The following is a 27,229-nucleotide window of genomic DNA, read 5'->3' as shown; positions in this document are numbered from 1 at the left end:
TTTTTTCAAACATTTTCCTCGTCTATTATTTATCTTCAAGATGATTTTTAAAGTCGGTAAACATTGATTTCCAGCATTTTAATATTCAGATTTCTATCATAAATTCTGTTTTTTATTCAGGACATGTGCATTCCAGTGATTGCAACGGTATCTGTTATTATCCCCAACTGCCACTTACAAGTTGGTGATGAACTGCAGGTCGTTGGTTGCAAAACTCTCAGCCTCCCTGTTACGCAGGGAGTTCTGACCCACAGGCAAAGAAGATGCTGTAAATTTCGAATTCAGGATGGTGTGTAGCTTCAAGTTGAGTATGCATTTTCATGCTCTCGGTTTTGTGTATCGTAGATTTTATTTTTCCGAGAAGTGTCGTGAAAAGGAACACGATGAGCATCTGGAGGATATTTTGGTATTGTTTTCTTATACTGTTACTGCAGATCGATTGTGTTTGGAGTGGCCACTTATGCCAATGATGACTGTAATGCAGGTTCCTTTCTCCAGGATGGTGTCAAGCTTTTTGACTGTTACAGAAATTACAATTAAGCAGAGAAATCAGAATCATTTCAACATGCTTTTGCTTCTTGCAGATGATGAAACGTATATTTAGGGGATCAAGAGATGACTTATTTGGTGTAGTATCCATAGTCTTTGATCCTGAATTTGTTAGCACATTATCGACAAGGCTCGTCGAATTGGGGCTTGGGCAAAGAAAACTCCCATCCTGTCGAAAGAGGGAGACACAACATTGATAACGTTGATGAATGTCAAAGGACGATTATTAGGTTCGCTGTTGTGTAGATGGTCACTGCCTTACACTGGAATGGCAAGAACATGACTTTGAATTTATTTACAACGCTGGCATTGTGATGATGTTGCTGAAAATGTGTTGTTGGAAAAATGCAGCACGTCAGGCAACTTCCAAGGAGCTGGACAGTCGACGTTTCTGGCATGAACCCTTCTTCAGGAATGTCCAAAGTGTGTCCAGCAGCTTAAGATTAAAGGTAGGGAGGAGGGACTTGGGGGAGCGGCGTTGGAAATGCGATAGGTGGAAGTAGGTCAAGGTGAGGGTGATCGGCCGGAGTGGGTGTGGGGTCGGAGAGGTCAGGAAGAAGATTGCAGGTTAGGAAGGCGATGCTGAGATGGAGGGATTTGACTGAGACAAGTTGGGGGAGGGGAAATGAGGAAACTGGAGCTGTCTGAGTTCATCCCTTGTGGTTGGAGGGTTCCTAGGTAGAAGAGGAGGCGCTCTTCCTCCATCTGCCGTTGGAGGAGTCCAAGGACCTGCGTGTCCTTGGTGGAGTGGGAAGGGGAGTTGAAATGTTGAGCCAAAGGTTGGTTGGGTTGGTTGGTGCGGGTGTCCCAGAGGTGTTCTCTGAAACGTTCCGCAAATAGGCAGCCTGCCTCCCCAAGGTAGAGGAGGCCACATTGGGTGCAGCGGATGCAGTAAATGATGCGTGTGGAGGTGAAGGTAAATTTGTGGTGGATATGGAAGGATCCCGTAGGGCCTTGGAGGGAAGTAAGGGGGGAGGTTTGGGCGCAAGTTCTGTATTTCTTGCGGTTGCATGGGAAGGTGCTGGGAGTGGAGCTTTGGTTGGTCGGGGGGGTCTGAACCTGACGAGGGAGTCACAAAGGGAATGGTCATTTTGGAAAGCTGATAGGGGAGGGGAGGAAAGTATGTCTCTGGTGGTGGGGTCCGTTTAGAGGTGACGGAAATGACGACAGATGATACGATGTATATAGAGGTTGGTGGGGTGGTGCGAGAGGACCAGTGGGGTTCTGTCCTGGTGGCGATTGGAAGGGCGTGGCGCAATGGCGGAGGAGCGGGAAGTGGATGAGGTGGTGTGGAGAGCATCGTCGATCACGTCTGGGGGGCAATAGCGGTCTTTGAAGAAGGAGGCCATCCGGTCCTCCTGGGAGCAATTCCCCAACTCCGCCGCATCTGCTGCCAGGAGGACCATTTCCAATATTATACAAGCCAGATGGCCTCCTTCTTCAAAGACTACAGCTTCTGCTTTCCGACATTTGAATTTGAAAATTTCCTGACAGAAATTTCCTGACACCTGTTCGCTGAGTGCTGTCTTCCCAAGCTCCTTAGGTCAGTAAGATTTTGAAATTTCTCGGCACATGAGAAGGTTGGAGGGACTATCCCAGCTCACCGCCCATTTCATATCTCCCCTCAGCACAACGGTTGTCATTGTCTGGGGAAATTGCTTGCCTTACACATAAAGTTGCCTTTTGCCAACGAATCTTGTGTGGGGGTCCAAAGACTTGACGTGAAGGACATGGAGTGGATATAATTGTGAGGCATCTGCCCATCTCGAGCAAGTGTCTGCGTGAGCTAAAATGAGGATGTGTTACGGAAAGGGGATTATAACGCAATGTGACCAAGTCAACTCAGGGCCATTATTATGTCATTTACAATCGCAAGAGGAATAGCTTTCACATTTGCCCTGGAAACACCAGAGCACACGAGGCTCTCAAATAAATACTGGAAACTTGCAAGAGAATAGATAAATGGCTGTCAACCACATCAAACAATGTTCCACATAGCATTTCTCCACACAGTAAAACTCGAAGAAATTGAGAAACTGGTCTGCAGCAAAAATGATCACAGAGTAAATGGCAAACACAGTGTCAAGGAACAAAGATATCACGGCACGCGTTAGCCTCCCTGGTAGTCTCGTCGTCAAGATGCGACACTGTTACCGCTTCCACCTGGCTAGATGCCCTGCCATGAATTAGGAGTTTGGTTCTGTTCATTTATCGTGGTGACAAGCATTTCTGATGGATTTTTAGAATCAGGAAATATGCTCTGTAGCTGGCACGGAATTGACATTGTTGCAAACACGACGAAAGTTAACATTAAACAAAGAACTGTGAATGATGGAAATCTGAAGCTAAAATAGGAATTGATAGAAATTCTCAGGTGGCCTAGCAATATCTGTGAGAGTTTCATCGTTAAATTTTCAGATCGACAAAACCATTTTGTGATTTTTGCGATATGATAATGCTGGAGAAGTTATCAGTTTTATCTGGCAAAGTAGGATAGCTATCAAAATCTGTCAAAAGCTTAAAACCGTCAACATAAAAAAGAACTAAAATGGTATATCCACTCTAATGTTGCGTCTGTTGCCCTGAGCTAGTGAAAAACTTTGAATAAATGGATACTCTTTTCTTTTCGTTTCTGATGGTTAGCAAACATGGCGAAAGAAGAATTGAACCTCTCACTGTGTACCACAATACCTGCCTCTATTTTAAAATCTTTATCTCTGCATATGGTACTCAGCAATTTTTACACTCTCCAACTCTCGATCCACAAACGTCATTTCCGATTTCTGCTCTGTGTAAACTCTAAAAGCTGGACACACATTGAGTGTGGAGCTGCTGTTAGACTCCTCCCCCAACCCCGCCTACGCACTCCTAATCCTTGATTGCAGTGTGATGACAGGTCTGACTTGCTCCAAAAATTGGCTCTTACTTATTTCATATGGAAGGAAACATGAATTTCCTCAAAATATCATGAGTCTTTAAATTTCGATATACATTCCATAGACAACTGCAAAATAAACGCAATGTCAGCGCAATAATAGAATTACAATGATGTCTTTATTGTTGGTGTAAAATGAAAGAATGGTGACTGGAGATAATGAGAATGATCAGTTTTTCAGGTTTGCCATGACTACATTCTGCAGTAGGTCTGCAGTGTCTTCTGTCTCACCTCGTTATTCCAACCAAACTGGGGATGAAGGAGTGAGAATAATACAATTCGAGAAAGTGAGGTGCTCGTGGTACGGGGAAAGAAAGACCAGGTTGAATTTATATTGATCAAGAAGTGCAAAGAAACCCGCGAGTTCTATTCCACGACTCCCAAAGTAAATTTGCACATTGAGTCAGTAGTTAATAACTGCAAATACAATGATGGTAATTATTTTGCGAGAACTTGCATATGAAACGAGGTATTTATTTCTGAGGCGCTGTATGACTGTATTCAGAACACGTTTGGAGTGTCATCTGCGTTTTGGGTCCCATATCTCCAGAAGGAAGTCCTGGCCCTGGAACGAATTAAAGGGAGGTTCATGAGAATGTCCATCTGAATTTAAAGCTGAACACTTGCGGAATGTTTGAGGATACTTATTCTCCACTCGATTCAGTTTAGAAGAATAAGGAAGGATCCAACTGAAACAGACATAATTCTGAATCACTTGGACTGAGCAGATTTTGAGAAGATGTTTCCATTGCGAAAACAAACGAGGACACGAGGGCACAGTCTGAGAGTAAAGGGAAGATCTTATATCACGAAGATAAGGACAAACTTCTTAAGCCAAAGAATGGTGAATGTGTGGAATTCCTTGCCACAGAGGGGTGTGCAGGCCAGCTCATTCAGTATATTAAAGACCGAGATGGATATGTTCTTGACTGTCAAGGAGTTTAAGGGTTACAGGGAGAAAGCTGAGAAACTTATCAACTACCATTGCAAGCTGGACCAGTGTCAGTAAGGGGAATGACCTGATTTCAGCTTCTGTCTTATTTTCTTATTGTTGATACTGACATATACCTGCTACTAGGGAATTTAGTGGTCGTGAGAGTGGATGGGTTTGGGGATTTAAGAAATTTCTTGTTGAGCTGCAGCTCAATAAAACCCCTCTCAGTCACCATCTCCTCCTTTCAGCCAGATCTCGTCATCATCCCCCCACCTCCCCGCCATACCATGGAGCCCAGAGTCTTTTTGACCACACTGGTAGCCAGTCACAAGGACATTTGTTGATCAGTTGGGGTATTTCACAAATAGATATCGTCGCTTCCCACTCACCTATTCTTTGTGTAGCCTGAGAAACTAGCACATACTTTCAGCTGCATTTTACAAACTGCTCTGTGATTGGGAAAGTGACACTCTGTTGTATAAATGGAAGCAACAGAGCTATTAGAAATACATTATCAAATCAACAAGAATCAGCGTGATTTTGTGAAGAGGAAACCATAGCTGACACGTTTATTAAAATACCTTGTGGAGTTAGCAGCAAGATAGATTTTGAGGAAACAAACAGACAGAATATGTTTGGATTTCAAACATTGATTCTGCATGGTATTGCATGTGAGATTATTTCAAAAAAGAACAATCCTTGAGCTACTACAGCTGAAGAGAAAAGTCAGCCAAGGATATTGATCCCGACTTAGGTAATGAATTGAAGACACTGAATTGAGACTAAAAGAGCATCTTTATGATCGCAAATTGTTACATGTTCATTCATCAGTACTGATGCGACATCTATTTAAAATAAATACTAAACACCAATTCTCTTTGAACTTCTTACACGTCACCTGTACAATCGAAAGCACTGTAATGAAGTTTGCAGAATACCAAAGGAAAAGGGAGGCAACTAGTGAGGATGGGACAACAAATTACAGAGGGCTGTAGACAACTAAGCAGTTGGACAAAAAACATAGCGGATAGAATATGATTTGGGAAAAATTTAGGTTTATGCATTTTGGCAGGACGAATCGAAGAGGTGAATATTAATTAAGTTGGAAAAAATTCAGAAATCTTCAGCACAGAGAACTATGGAGCCTTCTGTTGCAAGATGAAAAGATCGCATCCACGTTCTGATGGTAAGAAGCAAGTTAAATGACATGTCTATCTTTTTGCAAAGAAAATGCCGGAAAGCTATGGAAGTTTTGCTAAAACAACACAAGATGCACATCGTCTTACTTCAGGAAAGGCAGTCCTGAAAACATTCACAGGAGTGATGGCGGACATGAATTGATTTATTTCGAGGGATGAAATTTTCCAGACTGCTCCTGACGTTATCGATATTTAGAAGAATGAGACAAGATGTCACTGAACGGTAAAAAAAAAAGGAAGGTGTTTGGCGGGTTAGATTCAAAGCTATTGTTTGTACTTGTCTGCGAGTCTTGGACCAGACGACATAATCTCAGAGAAAGGAGTCACATATTTAAGATAGAGATGCTGAGGAATTCAATCTCTCAGAGTGCTGAATCTGGGAATTATTTTCCGCAGTGTGCTTTCTAGATTGGTTGATTAGTGTATCTAACGCTGAGAGAAACAGATTTGTAATTAGTAAGGGAATCAAGGCTTAGGGAATAAGGCAGGAAAGTCGAGCTGACGATTATCACAACAGCACTGATCTCATTGAATGGTGAGAGTAGACTCTATTGGTTGAAATGCACATTCTTCACCTCCAGTTACCTTGTTTTGTTCTTTTACTGGGCTCTCACCAGTCCCCTTTTTAAAATGTGGGAGGAAGATTTGCAGTGAGGAGTCTTAAAACCAAACATTACTTCTGTATCTGACGCAGTTGCAATTTTTTATAGCCTAAATATCATTGGATTTTGAAAATGGAAGGGAAACACACATCATTCACGGCGGGGAGAAACCAGAAACTTGCTGTTCGTGTGGATAAAGCTTCAACAGAACATCTGCCCTTTCACAACATAACTACAGTCACGGTGGTGAGAGGTAATTCTTCTGTTCCGACTGTAGGAAAGCATTCACTCCATCAACGACCCTGCTGAATCACTAGCAAGTTCACACAGATGACAAACCATTTAATTGTCCAGAAGATGGGAAATGCTTTAAAATCTCTGGGTCACTGATATCCCATTGGCATGCACACAATACTGACATATTATTCAGGCTCTCTCACTGAGGAAATTTGTTCAAACAGTCATCTGATCTCATTGAAGGACAGCAGATCCATAGTGGGAGAGACCATTGACCTGCTCAGAATGTGGGAAAACATTTAATCGGAAATCCACCCTGCTCAAACAACAGCAAATTCACACAAAGGACGGACCTGAAAATTGTCCGGACTGAGCCAAGTGCTGAAAATGCTCTGGAGCTCTGGTGTCCCGTCAACATGTTCACACTAATGTCACACCGTTCGGCTATTATCACTGTGGTAGTGAGTTCGAATGTTCATCTCAAATTCACAGCGACCTCACACTGGGGACAGGCCGTAAACTTGCACTCAGTGTGGGAAGGGATTCGCTGCTATATCGAAAATGCTGAAGCAACAGCAAGTTGATTCGTAATGAAAGCGACTGGATTTTACTGTAAATATGCACATGCTTCATAATGTACCTACATCTCGGCCATACGATTGGATTTCAAATCCAATCTCCTGTGAAACTGTCAAAGATATGAAATTCTTTTTTTAATTGACGATCGAATGATGCACGTTGGGAGCCTGTTTCTACTGAAGTTAGAGCAAGGAACGTATAGCATAGAGCATTGAAATCAGAACATAGAATATCGAAAAATATAGCACAGGAAAGGCCCTTCGGTCCTCGATGTTGCACCGATCTCCGAAAGCAAACTTAAGCCAATCTCAACGATACTGTTCCAATGCCATCCATCTATTTATCCAATGATCAATTAAATGCCCTTAAGTTTGAAGAGGGCAAAAGCGAGTACTGCAGATGGAGTCCAGTGTGGTGTGCTTGAAAAGCATAGCAGATCAGGCAACATTCATCAGGACTGTCCTGCAGAAGACCTTTTACCCGAAACGTCGATTCTACGGCTCCTCGGATGCTACCTGGCCAGCTATGCTTTTCCAGCAGGCCAAGCTCAAAGGGCCAAATGACTGATGTCGAATCGTATAGATTTATATCATTTCACATTTTACCTGAAGATTCTTGACAATACTTTAGCTTTATCTGTTGCACGCATTGCGATGGGATCCCCCATCTTCCTTGTGGAGATAAACTGTCTTTGAGATGGGTTGCTCCTTTCCAGTCCATCTTGTTTAGGTGAGCACAGATCGAACTGTCTCACTCAGTGGCCTGCACTGTTAATCGGATCAGCCTCGATCCTCCATCACACCATGGTTGGAAGATAAGCCACCATGCACAGAAACCTGTTGTTCAGTCGCTGCTGTCAGTCATCGGCCCAGCAGAGAGTGGTGTATAGCGATTGCGCTGTAGAATACGGCCGAGGGCGATACAAACAACGGGAGGCAGCTGAATGGACTGGGCTGAGGCATATTTACATCGTGAGGCGGGAAAATAACTGCCGTGTCCCGGAAATTTAAAATCAGACGATTTTTTTCTTTGTTCTGAGAAGGAGTCAGCTGCAGATTTTCTTTAGGAAGCAGGCCATGGGTTAGCAGTCGACGCTGAATCTGTGAAATACAAGAGAGAATGAAGGGGTCGGAATACAGTTTGGAACAAGGATTGGAAACACTGCCTTAATTCTGCCCAACACATAATTGAGTTTATTAATCAGCATGAAGGGAATCAGAAACCGGGAAGAACTACGAGACTGCTTTCAGATGTAATTGAGAATGCATGGGGAAAAAATGAACAAAGGATATTCCAGCTGGTAAGGAGAAACCACCCAGCCATGACAGGCGACAGCAATGAGACATTTTAACCATGAAGCTCTATTGGAGAAGGTTGAAAGAACATTTTTGAAAAAAAGTTTCCAAAGCCATGCCAGTTCCGGACAGAAAAGATAGTGATAGACAGTTTCCACTCGGAAAAATAATGTTCACAATAACAATGGAGACAGCAAATGAATAAAAAGAGAATTAAACGTGATGTGAGAAAGAAACTTCAGATAGCGAGTAATTAGATCAAGAATATATTGTACTGATGCGGTTTCAGTCAAGGACATTCAATGCCAGGTCGACTTAATGCTGCAAATATTCCATGTTTTGCATTTCTTTGTGAAAACAATTGAGACTGATTGATTTGCTGCAGACAGCATCCAGCGGTCATCATGGGTACGGCGATCAAGTCGTGCGTCTATCCTGTCAAATGTTTCATTGCGCTGGTGAGACTTTCTGCTTGGTGATTTTGTGCTTTCGTGGGACACTTTGTTTGGAAATACAGCAACGCAGCTGAGATCCGGCATGGGACCAACGAGTTGATGTTCCATGACAGCGATGGTCGGCTTTCGAATGAATACACATCTAAATCGATCATGTGACAAGTTCTTGCAGACGGTGAAAGCAAAAGCCACGACAAACCTTGACACAGCACTGCTAATGACTCGAGCGCTTACACATGCTCAGTGTGGGGTTTGAACCCACGACCTTAGCGTTATCAGCAGTAAGCTCTAACCAGCTGAGCTGACCGACCAACACAGGGGGCTAATGAAAGCAAATGTGTATATTGCCGGTGCCCACAATCACGGGGGCTTTTCATTTTCTGATTAACTCACGATCGCACGATAGTCTGAAGTATTTTTTTCGTTGCAAAGCTTTTCAACACAAAAAGCATTGACTTTTCCAAACGCGCACACTCGAGCTAACCATTTGCTCTGATATCCAAAATTAAACACAATGCCCAGACGCATGCAATTTCAATCGCAATGCCACCAGCTCAGCTGCAGCTTGTCATGTTGACAAATATCGTCTGGTTGAAACGTACCTTCAACGATCGCTCACTGCGCTTCTGGAAACTCACAGATCTTTGGAGTGAGGGTTATGTGCTGCCGATAAACTGCTGCGAACCTTATGCCAAATGCATTGGAATTGTAATCTAACAGTGGGATTCTTTCTGCTCCCGAAGGACACAGTTGATTTCGAGTCAGCAGCAGCGCAGAACTCAGTTGCGCATTTTGCTCAATGACTCATGTTTCTTCTGCAATCTTCGGTTAACAGCATATTTAGCAAGGTAACACGCCTTCCTGCAGCGTTTGTCAGCGACGGATCAGCTGCTAAGATGACTGCTTCAGACAGCATGCCACATCCTACATTTGAAAATGGAAAAGGTGCAAATGTTTGCAGGCTGAACCCTCTCTCACTGTTTTGCCTGACCCCTCAGAGACTGGGAGCTGGCCTTATGTAGGTTTTTCAATCATGAGGGGCATGAATCGGGTAAGTAGATAAGTTCCTTTCCTTCAGGTGGGGCAGTGCAGAAGGAGAGGGTCTAAATCTGGTGTGGGAGGGTGAGAATTCGAAAGGCAGTAAGGAGTAACGGCTTCACGCAGAGGATGGTGCGTGCCTGCAATAAGTTGCAAGACGAGCTGGTGATGGCTGGTAGAATTCCCATTCTTTTTAGGAAATTGGACGTGTATTTGAATAGGAAGGGTTGACAGAGACATGGGTCAAGTGCATGCAATCGCGGCTGGATCAGTTGAGGATATCTGTTCGGAATGGAAGAGTTCGAACAAAGACTGTGTTTTCAGTGCTGTCCATATCTAATGGCTCTATGACATTGCAGGTGAAATTATAAAAAAGATAAATAAAGTAACAAAGTAAAATTGTCTAAAGTTGTTAAAATCAAACAACTTCAGATAATTTTATTTCAATTACTTTATTTACCATTTTTATTTGTTTTTTTCATTGTTCTGTACCTCTTATTTCTTGATTGTCTCTCTTTCTGTCGCTTCCCACTCTGTCAATACATTTTTCCTCTCCTCTTCCCGCTTTGCTACGCTTCTCCACTGTTTTCCATTTTGTCTCTTCTTCACCCATCCCCCACATATTTTGTTACATAGCACTGGCTTCAGCCTTGGTCATTCGCAGCTCCTAATCTCCCTTTAATTTCTCTGTGCATTGTCGTTATAACCTTTGCATCTGGAGTCTTGACTCACCTTCTCTCAGCCTGGTGTAAATAGCTCCCCTTTTTTAATCTTTAACAAAAGGTCAGTTAGACTCGAAACGTCAGCTCTTTTCTCTCCTTGCAGATGGTGCCAGACCTGCTGAGATTTTCCAGCATTTTCTATTTGGTTTCAGATTCCAGCATGTGGATGCCTTTCCATCTTGTAGTGGATGTCCTTTTGGGCTTCTTCCTCCAATTGGTTGTAGGTATGGCGTGTGCCTGGTGATTCAGCAGAACATGAGGCGGTGGCCGCTGACGTGGAACCTTCGCCAGGCGGATCTCGTCGGGGGGCTGTTGGTCTCGGAGGCCAGTCAAAAAGGTCAGAATATGAAATTTAATTAAGACGCTGTACAGCATCGTTAGGTTGTGTTATGCTCGGGTCTGCATGCGTGCTGGTGTTTGTACGTGTATTTGATCTATCATCTACTTGAGATTTACTTTCTCTGAAAGCAGCCTCATGTTATAAACACTCCAATTCACAGTTTCTATTTTTTCCATCCTTTTCTCCTCCTCTCTCTCTCCAACATCGACCTCAATCTTTCCACCTGTCTTTTACTAAACTTCCCCCCTCAGGTAAACCACATTTCTGGATCCACAATTGTAACTGCTTTACAAACTGTTACGAGGACGTAATTATTTAGCATGTATTGCATTTTTGGTTGGCCCTTTCAAGTACTGTGAGGGCTGTCCTTTTGTTTGCTCTTGACGGAGCGTATTTTCAGAGTAACTGGAAAAGTGTTCAGCTCTCTCTCTCTCTCTCATGCGGTACCGTTATCTTTTCCCTTTGACTTGCTTTCTGACCTCCGGGGTCCCCTCTCGCATTGGACAGTCCGCCTCAATCCCTTGGTTTTAGTAAACCAAGAAACCTCGTATACAGGACGCCTTTGGTGAGTCCAACTCAGCCAGTGGTCGCTCCAAGTCTAAAACCACCCTTAAATGTGCTGTCTCTGAAAGACTCCAGAGACGGCTGTTCCCTTCCCTTGGGCTTTGCTCTAATGCCACGCGAGAGTTCACTGAACCCTTCCCCTGCTTTATTTATTCTCTTAGAATGAGGGTCTATGTAAGATTACTTATGTCACGACTGTTACCGCGATCCTATTCGATTCCAATGCCAGCGCTTGTGTGATCGACATATTTGGGGTCCTCTCACACAAAAGGGCCAATTCAGAGCTCGATGTGAAGAGAAACACCTTCATGGCGCTGGCGGCTACACTTCCTAGGAATCTTCAGAATCCCACTCAGTCGTCTGGCACCGGGAGGAGCCCCCAAGTTTACTGTAGTGGAAATTAAAATGACTTGACTCAACTCTTAGCAAGGGCAAAGAAAGGAGCCCTATTTAAATTCAGCAGAATTGACCCCAGTACTTTCATCTCGATGCCTCAATGTCAGGGTTATCTGAGCATTGTTCAGATACATGCCTTATACTGTTTCTTATCTCACACTCAAGGGCAACGACTGGGAAAACTGAAGATGTTATTCTCTCAACCCCTGGTCTTGGACATGACAATTTTTCTGCTTTCACTGTGTCTGACTCTCGCAAGATCGAATTGAATGTTTACAAAATTGAAACAGCGACAAGCTGGCTGCAAACCTCACCAAAGTATTGTTTACAAAGCTCAGCACAGCATTAAATGTTCCAAAATCATTCTCTTTCAAATTCCACACTAAATGGATAACTTTCCATAATTTTCCATAACAGTAACTAAATGGATTCATGAGGGCACAGCGATAGATGTCATCTATATGGACTTCACACAGGCGTTCGACAAGTTTTCCCATGGGAGACTGATTAGCAAGGTTAAAACTCAACGAATACAGGGAGAACGAGCCATTTGAATATTGAACAGGCTGAACGGTAGAAGGAAGATTGCGTTGGCCGAGGTTTGCTTTTCACACTGGAGGCCTGTGACCAGTGGAGTGCCAAAAGGATCGGTGCTGGGTCCTCGACTTTTCGTCGTTTTCATAAATGATATGGATATGAGCATATGAGGCATAATCAGTAAGCTTGCAAATGACATCATCATTGGAGGTGTCGTGGACAGCAAGGAATGTTACCACAGATTGCAACAGGATCATTGTCAGATGGGCCAATCGGCTGAGAAGGGGATGGTGGAGATTAATTAAGGTGAATGCGAGGGTCTGCATTTTGGGAAAGCAAAACTCTGCATGACTTTTCCACTTAACGGTCAGGACATAGGGAGTGTTGATGAACAAAGAGACCATGGAGTGCACGTTCATAGCTCCTTGAAAGTCTAGTCGCTGGTAGATAGGATAGTGAACAATGCGTTTGGTATACATTGCTTTATTGTTCAGGACATTGCATCCATTTTGCGGCTGTCCCGGACATTGCTTCGTCCACTTTCGGAATATTGCGTGCAATTCTGGTTTCCTTCCGATCTAATTCATGCGGTGAAATTTGAAAGGGTCCAGAAAGGATTTACACGGATGTTGCCACGGTTGGAGGATTTGAGCTACAGGGAGAGGCTGAACTGACTGGGGCTATTTTGCCTCGAGCGTTGGAGGCTGAGGGGTGACTTTCTGGAGGTTTACAAAGTTAACAGGGTCATGGATAGGAAAAATAGCCAAAGTATTTTCCATGACGTGTGAGAGTCCAGAATTAGAGGGCATAAATTTAGGGTGAGAGATGAATGATATAAGAGAAATCTCAGTGGCATTTTTTTCAAACAGAGGGTTGTACGTGTATGGAATCAGCTGCCAGAAGAAGTGGTGGAGGATGGTCCAATTGCAACATGTAAAATGCACTTTGATGAGCACATGAATAGGAAGGGTTAGGAGGGTTATGGGCTGGCTGCTGGCAGGTGAACTAGATTGCTTTGGGATATCTGGACGGCATGGGCGGCTTGGACCGAAGGGCTAGTTTCCTTGCTGGATACCTCTATGATTCTATGACTGAGTGACTAGTTCACCACAGATCACACCAGATGGCCGCCTTTCCAAAGTCTGCAATTTCCCCTCCTACCTGGTTGATGAAGACCTCCCAAACATCTCGTCCATTTCCTTTACCTTCGCATTCGAAACACACCCCTCCAACCATAAAAAAATGGCAGGGATTCCCTGGTTATCACCCTCCACCTCCAGCTACCTCTGCAGATTACGTACAACCTTGGTCATTTATGCCACCTACAAACGGAACACAACACCAGAGATATTGGCCGTTTCTTTTGCCTCCACAGGAATTGCAAAGCCTGCGCCCACACATCCCGCCAACCAGGGTCCACAGCCACAAAGCTGCCTTCCACATCATCAGACTTTTACCACCATTTCCTTACATGTCAGTTACTGTATCCATTGCTCCAGATGCATTCTCATCTGCGTTTCGAAGACCGCATGCTGACTCGAAGAGCGCTTCAGGACTCCTGCACCAAACACCTCATGGCCAAAAACTTCAACCACCCTCCCACTCCACCGAGGACATACCAGTCCTGGGCCTCCTACATAGCCACTCCCTTACCACCTGACTTTTGAGAAAATACACCTAATTTTCAGCCTCGGGAACCACCAGGCCCATGACGTCAATATACATTTCACCAGTTTCCCCATATCCCCTCTCCCTACCTAATCCCAGTTTCAAACTTCCATCTCAGCTCCGCGCTCATGGCTTGTCCTACCTGTCCATCCTGCTTCCCTCTGACTTATCACCAGTTCCTCCACTTCCATCTACCTTTTGCACTCTCAGCTGCGTTTCCCCCAGCCACACGTCCCTGCCATTTAATCTCTCCACCCGCGAGTCTCAAACCCTCAACACTAATGAAGGGCTTTTGCTGAAACTTCGATTTTCCTGCTTGTCGGAAGATGCCTGAACTGCTGTCCTTTTTGAGGAATACGGTCCTGACTAATCTCCAACATCTGCAATTCTCCCTTTTAACTACGTCGTTTAAGGTGTATTTTGAGTGCCAGCTTCATTTTATTTGTGTATTTCACGCTCTGTCCGCCCATAAATCTCAGGCACGACATCTGACCTTGCTCTTGATTGCAGCTGCTGCTTTTCATATACTGTTTTAATTATGACATTTTTAACATGTAACTGTTTTCTCGATTCTGTACCTTCATTCACACTGTTATCACCGATCAACTGTGCATTAGCAGGAATTAGCTGCAGTTTTCCACACATCAAAAAAAATCTCCAAATTACTATTGATTCCGACAAGAATTCACTGTGCAAGAAAGAGAAAAGAACACCTTTAGTAACTTAAGATCAGTTGATGTTAAAAATCCCCATCTTCAACTGCTGCAGTCAGATCGGCTCGAGCCGTCCTTCTTCTGAGGAGTGCCGTGAGTTTATGAAATACTCAGACACAGATGCATGGGTTTCAAGGAACACAATAAACTTTGGTGTAAAATTTGCCACCCTTTTTATTCAGTTGTGTTCGAAATGTGAACAGTTCTTAATCATACCAATCTAAGTGTGTAGACAGTTCCTGGTTATCCTCGCTGCATTCCTGCCCATTCTCCGTGAGAATTAACTGTCTTCTGATTGGTTAAAGATAGTTCCTTACGGAAGAATGTGTCACTTTATCGATGATGTCAAAATGCAGCGCCATTGTCTGGGACACATAAATCGTTTCATGTCCGGCTTTTCCTCAAAGAGTAACATGTATCTAGGACCCATTCCAGTGCAGGTTCACTGTGAAATCACACGTTATTTATTTCATATATAACACATCATATCAGCACATTTACTGAAAGCTAAACATCGTGGTATGTCAGAAATTCCAGGTGCATTTATTAAAATGAATGTCAGTCACAACAGCTGTCTCCGTCGTCCTGCCCTGATTAGTCGCGACGAGATTATCAAATGTAGCTTCCTAAAACATAATTTATTGGCAAACAATCGAAATATCTCCGAGGAGGCACATCGACGTGTTTCAATCATCTCACCTTTCTCGACTTTAATTGTAATCTGGGTGAATACTACATTCAAAGGTTCTCCTAAAGTACATAAGAAACAAGTTCTTTCATTGTGATTGTCACTTTGAACAACTATTTCGTAACTTTATTTGTAAAACAGGAAGTTCCTTGGTAGATGTTAACTTGCATGGTTATTGGGATAGACCAACACCTGAGACTTGCTCTAAAGACAGCCAATATGACCCAAGATTCCTCTGCTCCTCCACTCTGCCAGGAATCCTTTAACCCTGTGTTCTGCATTGAAAGTCGCACTTCCAAAGTGAACGACTCCACACTTTTTCGGGTTTATCTCCATCTGCCACATATCAGACCAGTTCTGCAAACTCGCAATGTTTCATTGCAATCCACAACAGCCGAATACACTACCGACAACTCCACCAACCTCCATGTCATCGGCAAACTTACTACCTCACCTTTCTTCTTCCTCATCCAACGTATTCATAAACATCGCAAAGAGCAGAGCTCCCCTCACCGATCCCTAAGGAATTTCACTGGAAACCGACCTCCAGGATGCCCTATCCAATAATCTTCAGTGAGCACTTGATGGTCACTGTTTGTGAGTAAATGTTTTTATCTAATTTATTAAGCATGCCAAAGTACACGTTGACAGATGAAAATTAACTCAGTATGTCCTGCATTATTTTACCGCTTTGGAAAGTTAAGGAAATACTTCTATCCCTAAATTATCCTCCTACATTAAAAAAGGTAATCATGGTGAAGGAAGAAACGGACGTCAATCAGTACATGGTATAGATTTCGTGAAGGATTGAAGCATTTCATATCTGTCGCTTCTGTCTCTTTATGTATTCTCCATTCGCCAATACGTTTACTTATCATTGAATAAAATTAACAGCTATAGTCACTGTTCTAAAACATTTATCATCTGCATGGCTGCCAAAATGTCACAGCAGATCGGATGATTGTTTGAGTCATTTCCAAAACAAGGAATGAATGAATGGCTTCTCACCGGTGTGAACACACAGGTGCCTCAGCAGCGTGGCCACCTGAGAGTATCCTTTCCCACATATACAGCATTTTTCCTACAGAGTGGTGCAAGTGTGGAATGAGCTGCCAGAGGGAGGGGTAGAGGCTGGTATAAGCACAAAGTTTATAATGCATCAGGATTGGTAAATAAGTAGGAAGGGGTGAGAGAGACATGGGCCAAATGCTGACAGATGAGATGAAAGTTATTGATGGTATATTGTCAGTGTGGACAAGTTGGACTGAAGGACCTGATTCTGTGAATTCAATTTCTATGAATCTTTCTCTCCCTCTGTCTCTCTCTCGGTCATGTCTTGCTGCGATCTTATCCCAGTTCAGACAGGAAGGTGGGATTAGGGCTGGGGTCAGTGGAATTTGGATTCCTCCAACTTCTTACCATTTTTACACAATCATATCCCTAGGGGTGGGTAAACTGAAGTCTATTCCAGTACTGGCAGACTTCTAGTTTGTCCCATGCAGTGAAGGTGAGTGTGACAAAAACATGTAGTGTGTGTAAGATGGAGAGTGGGAGGATGTATGTGAAAAACATGCCGAGGCTGTGTGAGACCATACAGAGAAGATGTATGTGATCAGACAGGTAGCGCATGTGTGACAAAAACAGGCAGGATGTCCTCAAATATGAGAGAGGTTTTAGATTATTTATTTCTGTTCGGACTTGCCATTGATTGTTTTGGTAAACAGTTTGGATATTCAGCTGCCATTTTATTTGTTTCTGGAAATATTAACACGAAATAAATTAAATATAATCCCTCAGCCCTGACCCTCCGACAGCACCCACTCTCCCAACACTGAACGGGCGACGATGGCACTTACTCAGCACTGAACCTGTGACACTACCCTCTCGTTCAGTACTGACACTCCATCAGTGTCTGCTCCCTCAACACTAACCCTCTGACTGTGCCCACTCCCTCAGAATTGATCCTATTACAGTGACTGATCTTTCAGCACAAACCATCTGAGAGTTTCTGCATCCTCAGTCCTGATGCTCTGACAGCGTCAGCTCCCTCAGCATTGAACCTCCAAAAGCGCCTGCCCTTTCAGCACTAACCTTTTGCACTGGAAAGAGAAAGCGCCGTTCCGTCAGGTCCGGCCCTCTGACAATGCAAACTTTCTTGGCTCCCTCATTAGAGCCTGGTCCTGGTGTACTACTTTACTCACTTGCACATTGTTCAGAAGTTTCGAAGCAACCAAAGATATCATCTGTGAATTGCTGCGTCAAATGATAATAGCAGTCTTCTGCGAGTGAGGGTAACAGAGGGAGGTGAGCAGTAAACGTATTTGTCACTCTCAACTTTGATGAATTCCTGCCTGATCCTCAACACAGGACCATAACCTGCGGCCAGACTGCCTCTTATTAACAGTCACAGGCCACATTGGATTTGTTACTGGGTTTGGATTGGCCCAGTGTTAGATGTGAAGGTAGGTGAGCAATTTGGTGATCGTGAACACAGTTCAGTATGTATACTTAAGCAAAAGAAAGGGATAGTTATGTACTCCAGGGAGAGAGTAAATCTGAGGGAAAAGCAATTAGAATGAAATTTGGCAAGATTTAGTTTGCGCTAGATGTGGAATGAAACGGATGGAATGAGCACAATTGAAATGTGGAGCTTATTCAAGGAATTGATATTGTATGTACTTGATGAGTATGCACCTGCCAGTTATGAAGGAAGTTGTCGAGCGAAGCAGCCGTGGCTTACTAAGGAACTTGAAGCTCATGTCAAGGGAAAGTAGGAGGCTTATGTTAGCATTTGACGTGAAGGCTCAGTAAGGGCGATTGAGAGTTACAAGTTAGTTAGGAACGACCTGTACAGAGAGTCCATAAGAGGCAGGAGAGGACATCAGAAGTTGCTTGCGGATAGAATCTTAGAAAACCCCAAGGCTTTCTACGTGTGTATGAGGAATCAAAGAACGACGATAGTAAGATTAGGACTAGTCAAAGAGAGTAGTGATGAATTATGTGTGGAGTCAGAGGAGATAGGAAGCCGCCAAACGAATATTTTTCGTTAGTATTCATATTGGTTAAAGACAATATTGTCGAGGACAACCTGAGGTACAGGTTACTAGCCTGGGTGGAAATGAGATTTACAAGGAGGACTTCATAACAATTCTGGAAGGTTTGAAAATAAGTAAACCCCTGAGTCGGCTGGGATCTATCTAACGATTTCCTGGGAAGCCAGTGGGGAGATTGCAGAGTCTTTGCCTTTGATCTTTATTTCGATATTGTCTACAGGAATAGCACTCGAAGATTGGAGGATAGCAAAAGTTGTTCCCTTGTTGAAGAAGGGGAATACAGATGACCCAGAGCCTTTGTAGGAAAAAAATATGGAACTGAGTATGAGAGATAGGATGTATAATCCATCAGCCGGCAATAATTTGATTTCAGAGGGTCAACATGGTTTCGTGAGCTTTTCGAGATGGTGACCAAGATTTGGATGAGGGTAGCCATTTGATGTGGTGCACATGACGTCTGTAAAGCCTTTGATAAGCTTCCACATGTTAGGCTGTTGGAGAAAATGCAGAGGCATGGGATTGACGATGATTTCGCAGTTTGGATTAGAACCTGACTTTGTGTGAGAAGGCAGTAAGTGGTGGCTAATGAAAAATATTCATTCTGGAATCCGGTTACGATTGGTTTGGCACAAAGATCTGTTTTGGGATCACTGTTGTTTGCCACTTTCGTAAATGACAAAGACGCAGGCATAAGTGGATGGGTTAGTAAGCTTGCAGATAACGCTAAAGTTGGTGGAGTAGTGGACAGCGCAGAAAAATGTTGCAGGGGTGCTTGGACAAACTGCAGACTTGGTCTTAGAGGTGACAAATAAAGTTCAATGCAGCTAAATGTGAGGTGACTCACTTTTGGGAAAAATAACAGGAAGGCAGAATACTGAGTTAATGGAAAGATTCTTGGTAATGTGGATGTGCAGAGTGAATTTGAAGTCCATGTACATATTTTCCATCCAGGATGATTTTTCTTTGAATTACGGATAGTGTGGAAACAGGCCTTGCGGCCCAGCAAGGATACACCGACCCGCCGAAACGCGACCCATTTTCCTACACTTTCCCCCTTACCTCAACTGCACATTTTTTTTGGATTGTGAGGGCAAAACCGAGCACCTGGTGGAAACCCACACAGAAAATGTGCAAACTCCACACAGAGAGTCGCTAGAAGGCGGAATTGATCGTGGGTCTGCAGTATTGTGATGCAGCAGGACGTACCACTGTGCTACTGCGAAAGAGTGCGTTGCTGTCGATTTCATTGGTAGAGGAATGAGTTCCTGAGCTACAATTTTATGCTGCAACTATACAAAACACTTGTGTGGCTCCACTTACAATATTTTGAACTGCCTGGTCGCCCCATTCCGGGAACAATGTGGAAGCATTGGAAAAGTTGCAGATGAGATTTAACAAGATATTTCCTGTTCTGGAGGAAAAGTCTTATCAGGAAAATCTGAGAGACTTGGGTCTGTCCTCATTGGAAATAAGAAGTCTGAGAGCGGATTTGATAGAGAGTTACAAGGTTTTGCAAGGTTTTTTTTTAACTCAGGTTGAGGTTCAGGGTGTAGGTCTGCTCCCTGAGCTGCAGGTTTAAATGAAACATGCAGCTCAGCGATCAAACCTACTCCCGAGAATTATAAGAGGATTAGATAGGGTAGACTGTGGAAGTCCTTTACGACGGAAGATGATGTCAGCTTGTACGAGTGGTCATAACTACAAATTGAGGGTTTATAGGTTGCAGCCGGATGTCAGAGGCAGGTTCTTTGTTCAGAGAGTAGTAAGGATGTGGAATGCCCGGCCTGTCAATGTCGTTAACTCAGCTAAATTATGGAGATTTAAACAATCCTTGGATAAACACATGGATGATGATGGGACAATATAGAGGGATGAGCTTAGTTCACAGGTCGGTGCAACATCGAAAGCCAAAGGGCCTGGGCAGCGCTGTATTGTTCTATTGTTCTATGTTTTAAAGCTAAGTCTCCTCGTTGGGGGCCTCCAACCCATGGCATCATTTAGGATTTCACCAGTTTCCACATTTCCCCTCCCCCACCATCCCTCACTTCAAAACCTCCAGCTCAGCACCGTCCTTATGACCTGTCCCATTTGTGCCATTTCCTTCCCAACCATGTGCATCACCCTCCTCTCCAAACTATCAACTTTACAACATTCTCCGTGCACCTATTGCTTGCCCACCCACCCAACCTGTCACTATCCATTTCCATATTCTGGTGTCCTCATCGCAAAATGTCCTCCCACCCATTGTGCATCGTCAGTAAAACTGGGCACATTTCACTCTGCCAATTCCACCAAGTCATTAAGGCAGATATAAATCATTGCAGTCCTATGACTGATCATTCTACCATTTTACGAATTAAATTTTTACAACTTGAAAAATTGGCAAGAATCCAGATTATGTGTCTTCCATGAAATAAACAACGGACAATCCTGGCCTTGTTTTAACACAACACCGTGAACTTCTACCTCGTGTAATGGCTTTTGATATGGTCCCTTATGGAATGACTACGAACATTTGATCAACTCTGCCTGTAATATGATCAAAGAACTCTGGCAAAATTGTCAAGTGTTTTTCCTTTCAAGAAATAATGTTGACTCAGTTTGACTCCAATCATCTCTTCTCAACGTCCTGCAATTTCTTACTTCACAATGGTCTCTCGCAGTTTCCAAATGTCAGATACGATATTGGAACAGACGGAAGCCATTCGTCCAATCAGGTCAGCTCCACCTTTTAATGAGGTCATGTCTGATTTGGTTAATTGTTAACTGCACTTTTCCGTCTTATCCCCATTCTTTTTGATTCCCAAAGTGACTAATTGGGCGGCCATCTTAGCCTTGATTACACTCAGCCTTGACAGCCCTTCATTGGAAAGAATTCTGCAGATTTGCTACTCTCTGAAAGACAGAATGTCCTCCTCATTTGTGTCTTAAATGATTAACGGTTCCCCTAAGATTAGGCTCTATATACTCTTCGCAAATTTCATTTTTCATTAAATATATTTACTCCCAGTCCTCTGGAAACTGACCCTGATTGTTGGCAACATTTCCTCCAGAACATCAACCCAATCACCCGCACTGCGCCTCCCCCATCATTATTAACAGACCATAAAAATCTCCAGTTAACATTCTTTGTTCCAAAGAAAAGAATCCCAACCTCAGTAATTTTTCGACAAAAGGGGTTTGCTCTTCGCTGGACATAATGCAAGGCGGAGGATTGTGAAGATATTTTGGGAAAATATCGCCAGTTGTTAGGTTAAAGAAAAGAAGGCAAAATAACAGTAAACGCATGTCTCCAGCTTTGGAAAACTTTATAATCTCTTTGGGAAGCGAAATCAGAGGTGAACGAAGGGTGGATTGCTCCATTTAACACAGCCAGTCTTTAAGAGGCCGCGACGTGGACTCTGTTGTTCTCTGGACATGAACCGATCTGAGACATTGAAAGGATTTTCCTTCCTCCACGTCAGGAATTCAAACCTCGCCACAGCTACAAGACCACGAGAATACTGGGTTATAAACAAGTTAAGAAAAAGCCTCGAAGAGAGCAGGACTCCTTTTGCAGAAAAGTCGGTTGCTGTGACGTGGATGTGTTTGCAGCTGGTACAGGATTGTTGCCATTTCACTGCAGTGAATGTCCCAGGATTTACTGTTTTTGGATCGTGCAATGAATAAGTTAACCCGTCTCTGTTGCGTAATTGGTCAACACGTTCATCCATTAACCGAGCGGTTGGTGGTTTGGGACGTTCCAGAGTCGAATCTCTCACTGCTCATACTTCATTGGTTTTCTTTCCTGCACAGCTCCGGGATTTTAATGTGGTCAGGAAAATATTCCCCAAACAGGAATCTTATCCAGAATCGCAAAGGTATTTCTGCATCGTTTTAATGGCTAATGCAAAGGACTGTGGATGTTGGGAATGTGAAAAAAAAATAGAAAATTCTGGGGAATGTCAACAGGTTTGTCTGTACTACTTGGAGAAAACGGAGTTCTGATAACGTTCTGAAGAAGTTTTGAAACGTTGAATCGCCTTTTCCCAGCCCAGATCCTGCTCGACCCGCTGAGTATTTTTCTGCATTTTCTGCTGTCGTTTAAGCTGAATATAGATCCCACCTATCGGGGTGGAACACCCAGATCCACTTTGTCCAGACATTTCATCGATTTGAAAGCTGTGGGTTTTGAATTGAAATAAACCAAACCATGATGCACTACTGCTAAGTTCCCCATGGACAGATGCCTGGAAATGAGTGCTTGGCGCATCTATTCGTAGTTGTGGCCGAGTGGTTAAGTTAATGGGTTTGAAATCCATTGGGGCATTTCTACGCAGGTTCGAATCCTGTCAACTACGGAGAATTTGGGTACCTTTTCGTTTTTGGAGATTCAGATCACGGCGGGGAGAATCACTTCATCCAGGTCATGAATGGTGCAAATCTCCAGTTAACTCAATGAACTGCACAAATATACACTTGTTTTGCCAAACTTGTTTAGACTCGTTATGACACAGCATAAACCCTCCAGCTTACGATAAAACCAGTAACACAGAAAGGATTTATGCTTTACAGGAATCTGCAACAATTCGATTGGCCAAGAACTACACGAAGTAAAAAATCAGCACTTTATTTCTAAAGTATGAGAGAGATTAATTAATAAACCAATGTATTTCTATTACCCATTTTGATGTTCCATTCGATAATGTTATTCAGATAAAACTCCCAGTTAAGTTACAAAACAGCACTTCTTTATCAAAGCCAGGCAGCTGTAGGTTCTTGTCTTCGGATTTTCCTGTCTCTTCTTTGTCCCTGTTGGGAGGTTCTGTGTCAAAGATCACGGATCGAAAAGTTATTTTCCACATATATATATATTTTCAAGAAGATTGTTACATGCGAGGTCTTGGCAGTCCTTCTCCGAACTGTTCAATGTCGCCCATCTCATATCACAGAGCATCTGATTAGATTACTTACAGTGTGGAAACAGGCCCTTCGGCCCAACAAGTCCACACCGACCCACTGAAGCGCAATCCACCCATACTCCTACATTTAGCACTTAGCTGACACTACGAGCAATTCACCTGACCTGCACATTTTTGGACTGTGGGAGGAAACCCACGCAGACACAGGGAGAACGTGCAAACTCCACACAGTCAGTCGCCTGAGGTGGGAATTGAACCCAGTTCTCTGGCGCTATGAGCCAGCAGTGCTAACCACTGTGCCACCCTGTTTTTTTAAAAGACTTTCAAGAGACACAATTAAAATTTGAATTGAAATTTATATATTTTCCTGATTAAAATTTAAACTGAGTGGCCAAACTCGAAATATTTATGTCTCCAGGCAATGATCGAATTGAATTGTTCGACCCAGGATTACGTCGTTGTCTTATTGAGAACAATTGTTTCTGTATCTGGTTGTTCTGCTGCTTTTAAATCTCTTAAACGTGCACTAATGTGTTTAAAACACCTCGCCCCTACAGGAAACAATCATTCATCATAAAAAAGATATGTTTTCATTTTAGTTTTTAAATACTTTACCCTGACATATCGATAGATTTCATACAATTTCGACTTAGTTTTTTCTATATATACATATAAAACATGAAATAAAGACAATCTCATCTGAACACCATCAGTTGAATCTGCGATAACGTGTTTGTGACTTCATGCTACTGACCCACAACATGTACGATTTTTAAAGTGAACGTCTATTCCAGAAGACGCCAACGAAATAGTCTCATATTATTACATATATACAAAGTTTTAGCGGATTGTGGTCTGTGTACGTAACCTCTCCGATCCATTGTTCGTGGCACATACATTAAATTTGTAACGCCAGTACCAAACTCAGTAGTTTTTTTTCGATTGTGGAGCATTTCTTCTGATAGAGGTTGATTTTCTATGAAAAGTTATCAACTGGCAGTTCTTCCCCATGCTCATTTTTCCCGTTGGAGTATACCTCCAACTCTAACGTCACGACCATCGATGTCGACTTTAAAAGTATTTGAGACGTTTGGTGTAGGTAATACTGGTTTGGTGGTTAATATCGACTTCAAATGGTCATTTGCCACGTTGCATGTTACTGTCCACCGAAAAGCAGTGTTCTTCTTCAGCAAATCATTTAACGATGCCACTACACTAGTATAGTTTGGAACAGAATTCTGATAGAGTCCGCTGAGTCTGAAGAATTAAAGAAACTCTTTCTTCGAAGTTAATCATGGAAATTCCTCAAAAGCCTTCGTCCTCACGTTTCAGAGGATGCTCAACCTGCCATGACCGATGTTACATCCCAAGAATATCACCTCTGCTTTCGTGAATTCTGTTTTATTTATGTTTGTCATCAGTTTTGCTTCTCGTCGTCGTTCAAAGAGCTCGGCCAACAGTCCCTTGCGATCATTCCTTGAATTGCTAAGGATCACTACATCGTCCAAATAGATTACACAATTTGTCAACCCAGCCACAACTCTGTACAAATGTCTCTGGGTGTGGCGGGCTTGTTCTTCATTCAAAGGTGCATCACTTTAAACTGATATAACCTATATGGAGTTACAAGCGCAGAGAATTGTTCACCAACTTTGACAATGGTACCTTCCAGTAGCCACGCATCACTTGGTGATGTAACTGGCTTGGCTGACTTTCTGGATGCAGTCCTCCAATCTAGAAACTGGATATGAGTTCGATTTTGTAACGGCGTTGACCGTTCCATAATCCGCACTAAATTCAACACAAATAATCTGGTTGGACAACTAAGACAATCAACGAACTCCACGCGCTCAGGCGTGGTTCTATGATGTTCCCATCGAGCATAGTGTTCACCTGCATCTTGTCTTGTCAGCCTTTGAGACGATTAAGTCGAGAGGGATACTGCTTTATTGTAGCAGAATTCTCTACATCTTCTTCATGTCCAATTGTTTTCATCCTCCCCATTTGATTCTTGCATGTGCCCTGTCACGGTAGGAAAAAAAAATCTTCCAACACTCTTCTATGCTCCTGAGACACATAGCTTTCTAATCCATCCCACTCCTCAAGGACTTCATCATTTTAGAATCTGTTTTGAGGTAAGTCAAAATCCAAAGTGTCTGAATTTGATTCCTCGCTCTGCTGGGCAGTGACAAACACCTCTTTCTCCAGTTCTTTCTTTGTAGTGTAATACGTTTTCAACATGTTCACATGACATACCCAACACATTTTCATTTTCTATCTGACATCTTTGCTAAATAGTTCAACCTACTCAACTTTTTGACAGGGACCACTAAACCTAACTGTGAAGGGCTCACCTATGATTGGTTACAGTACGAACAAGTTATCCCCGTGGGAAAACTTCTGAGTCCCAGATTTTTATCTTTCGCCTGCGTAATTTTACGCTGTGCCATCTTTGGGTGCTGTTTTGCTGAATCACCGACTCAATTTAGTCTCTCCCTCACTTCCGATACATGATTTAATTGTGTGATCTCCGACTTTGATCCTGTCATTTGTTTATTTAATTAATTCCAAAGGGCAATCGCTTCATGTCCGAATATTAGCTAAAAGGGAATTGACTAAGTGGATTCGTTTGAAACATTCTTAATGGCAAACAATACGAATGGGTTATCTTTTTCCCAATTATTCAGGTAATCTTGACAGTATGCTCTCTTCATGGTCTTCAAGATCTTAAGCCATCTTTCTAAAGCTCCCAGGGATTCAGGAAGATTTGCACTAGATTTAAAGTGTTGTGTCTCAGCTATCCATACCCTCCTTGAACAGTCTAGCAGTAAAATTTGACCCTTAGTCTGACTGAATCTGCCTGGGTTGGTGATAACGTGTGAAGAAAGCTACTAAGTCCTCTACCAGAATTTTTGCCTTGATACTCGGTGAAAGAAATGCCATTGGAAATATGGTCAGCACATCCATTGCCTTCAGCAAGCACTGTTTCCCACTTTTAGTTCTCGGGAGGGGATGCACACAATCAATTATAATCCACATGAAAGATTCTCCAACTGTGGTAATTCGCAACAAAGGCGCGTTTTTATTTCTGCCTGTGGCTTACCTACCATTTGTCATGTATGGCACTGTCAGAAAAAGTTAACCCTATCCCGTGTGCATTCCAAGCCAATATAAATGTTTAGAATTTAGCTTGCGTGTTTCGTAACCCTCGGTGACCCCCTATAGGTAGTTCATGTGCTACCCATAACACTTCTTCCCTGTGTGGTAGCTGCAACACTGTCTTCTGTACTTCAGTCCACTACACGAATCACATCAAGTAGTGTATCAGCTGACCGAAACTCAACGCCTTCATCTTTCTTTTTACTTGTCACTTGGTGCTGTGACTATTGATAGTGGGATCTGTTTACTGCACAGTCTGGGAAAATAGAAATATATTTCTCTTTGAACTCCTCAGTTTCTCGTCTTCTTTGGGTTTTTCCACAATAAGGGGTGTCACTTCCAAATTGGATGTTGCCAAATCATTTCCAAGCACAAGCTGAATTCGTGGAACTGACACTATGTCTATCATGCCCAGCGTAAATTTCCCCGGCTTACGTTGGCGCTCCAACCTCATCTTACATAAGGTAACGCTGATTTTCTGCCAATATATCCCACAAATTATGACACCCATGGGAAACAGATATGAAAGGGTACATATTTTCCCATCCCTTACTACCAGTGACTGGTTAGACCCTGTCACTCTCAAAATTATAGCTTCTTGACTTTTCCCCCGTTCTTTCTGAGTAAATGTTACCACAGCGACAGATTCTTTGTAGAGACCAGGT

General features: G+C 43.0%; 1 non-coding gene across 1 annotated transcript; it reads right to left on the bottom strand.

Annotated features, from left to right (window-relative positions):
* Positions 1-9,022: 9,022 nt before the first annotated feature.
* On the bottom strand, positions 9,023-9,096 carry trnai-gau (transfer RNA isoleucine (anticodon GAU)). The gene has a single exon. It is a non-coding gene; the product is annotated as a tRNA-Ile (tRNA).
* Positions 9,097-27,229: the final 18,133 nt, after the last annotated feature.

This window comes from Hemiscyllium ocellatum, chromosome 33, assembly GCF_020745735.1.
Source record: "Hemiscyllium ocellatum isolate sHemOce1 chromosome 33, sHemOce1.pat.X.cur, whole genome shotgun sequence".
NCBI classification, from domain to species: domain Eukaryota; kingdom Metazoa; phylum Chordata; class Chondrichthyes; order Orectolobiformes; family Hemiscylliidae; genus Hemiscyllium; species Hemiscyllium ocellatum.
The sequence above is the reverse complement of the archived record's forward strand: the minus strand, read 5'-3'. Positions and strand labels throughout refer to the sequence as shown.